General features: G+C 37.2%; 1 pseudogene across 1 annotated transcript; it reads left to right on the top strand.

The window, feature by feature from the left end:
* Positions 1-505: 505 nt before the first annotated feature.
* On the top strand, positions 506-2,059 carry LOC117089780 (annotated as a pseudogene). Its single transcript, XR_004439744.1, has one exon. The product of XR_004439744.1 is annotated as a 26S proteasome regulatory subunit 10B-like (transcript).
* The last annotated feature ends 293 nt before the right edge of the window (positions 2,060-2,352 follow it).

The raw sequence follows: 2,352 nt of genomic DNA, 5'->3' as shown, positions 1-2,352 counted from the left end.
GTGAGCCACTGTGCCTGACCTACTCTTTAAATCTGTCTTCTGCAAAGATCAAGACATTTCAAACTTAACTGGGAACAATATCTTTGTTCCCTGACTCTACTTCCCCTTGGGAACTGGAGACCTACCTCTAGCTGGCCAAATTTGGGATGCAGCACTAGGGGAAGGGAGGGTGTGCAAGGGTCCACAGGATAAAAGGAGACTATGCTTTTTAAGAATCTGTTAATATTTCACCCTTATTATACATACTGCTTTGATTATCTATCTGTCAGATGAGTTAGCTGCACAGACAAGAATTGCAATTGAAAAAACTCTTAAGAGCATGAATGAAAACTGAAAATTGGGGTGGGAGGGGGGTGAGGGATGAGAAATTACTTAATGGGTACAATTTACACTATTCAGGTGATAGCTGCACTAAAAACCAAGACTTCACTACAACACAATACATCCATGTAAAATAGCTGCACTTATATGCTCTAAATCTATCATTTAAAAAGGGAAGCAGCTTCTCATCATGGCGGACCCTAGAGATAAGGTGCTTCAGGACTACCGCAAGAAGCTGCTTGAGCACAAGGAGATCGACGGCCATCTTAATGAGTTAAGGGAATAATTAAAAGAAGTTACTAAGCAGTATGAAAAGTCTTAAAATGATCTGAAGGCCCTACAAAGTGTTGGGCAGATTGTGGGTAAAGTGCTTAAACAGTTAACTGAAGAAAAATTCATTGTTAAAGCCACAAATGGACCAAGATATGTTGTGGGTTGTCGTCAACAGCTTGACAAAAGTAAGCTGAAGCCAGGAACAGGAGTTGCTGTGGATATGACTACACTAACTATCATGAGATATTTGCCAAGAGAGGTGGATCCACTGGTTTATAACATGTCTCATGAGGACCCCGGGAATGTTTCTTATTCTGAGATTGGAGGGCTATCAGAACAGATCTGGGAATTAAGAGAGGTGATAGAATTACCTCTAAAAACCCAGAGTTATTTCAGTGGGTAGGAATAATGCCTCCAAAAGGCTGTTTGCTACACAGACCACCAGGTATGGGAAAAACACTCTTGGCACAAGCCGTGGCTAGCCAGCTGGACTACAATTTCTTAAAGGTTGTGTCTAGTTCTATTGTAGACAAATACATTGGTGAAAGTGCTTGTGGTTGATCAGAGAAATGTTTAATTATGCCAGGGACCATCAACCATGCATCATTTTTAGGATGAAATGGATGCTATTGGTGGTTGTCCGTTTTCTGAGGGTACTTCAGCTGACAGAGAGATTCAGAGTACTTTAATGGAGTTACTGAATCAAATGGATGGATCTGATACTCTGCATAGAGTTAAAATGGTTCTACAAACAGACCAGATACACTGGATCCTGCTTTGCTGCATCCAGGAAGATTAGATAGAAAAATATATACTGATTTGCCATATGAACAAGCAAGATTAGACCTACTAAAAATCCATGCAGGTTCCATTACAAAGCATGGTGAAATAGATTATGAAGCAATTGTGAAGCTTTCAGATGACTTTAATGAAGTAGACCTGAGAAATGTTTGTACTGAAGCAGGTATGTTCGCAATTCGTGCTGATCATGATTTTGTAGTACAGGAAGACTTCATGAAAGCAGTCAGAAAAGTGACTGATTCTAATAAGCTAGAGTCTAAATTGGACTACAAACCTATGTAATTTACTGTAAGATTTTTGATAGCTGCATGACAGATGTTGGCTTAACGTAAAAATAAAGTTAAAGAAAATAATGTATGTATTGGCAATGATGTCATTAAAAGTATATGAATAAAAATATGTATGAGTAACATCATAAAAATTAATAATTCAACTTTTAAGATTGATACAGAAGAAATGTGTATGTTTGTTAATGTTGCATTTACTGCACCAAGCTACAAAAGAAGAGTGTGTTGAAGATTTTTGTATTTGCTGTGTGAGCATTTTGTAAAACACTGAAAGTGGTTTGAGATAGTGGTATAAGAAAGCATTTCTTATGACTTATTTTGTATCATTTGTTTCCTCATCTACAAAGTTGAATAAAATCTGTTTGAGTCAGTTCTCCAAACAAAAAAAAAAACAAAGGAAGTATGCTTACATTTGCCTTTTAGCTCCATAGGTAAAGCCATGTAATATGAACTGATGGAGAAAGAAACATTTTCTAATAACATGTTCTCAAGATTTGCTTACAAAGATGTTTCTCTGTCAAATACGTTCATTCTTGAAAGAAAACAGCTTATGACGCATCTTAAAGAAACTATGCTTACATTTGCCTTTTATTGCTGGATATCTCATCTTGTAACCAATAGGTACCAATGAAGAAAGAAACATGCTCTAATACAAGGTTGTCCAACCCAT

Source organism: Trachypithecus francoisi, unplaced genomic scaffold (genome assembly GCF_009764315.1).
Source record: "Trachypithecus francoisi isolate TF-2019V2 unplaced genomic scaffold, Tfra_2.0 Lachesis_group11, whole genome shotgun sequence".
Lineage (NCBI taxonomy): Eukaryota > Metazoa > Chordata > Mammalia > Primates > Cercopithecidae > Trachypithecus > Trachypithecus francoisi.
The sequence above is the reverse complement of the archived record's forward strand: the minus strand, read 5'-3'. Positions and strand labels throughout refer to the sequence as shown.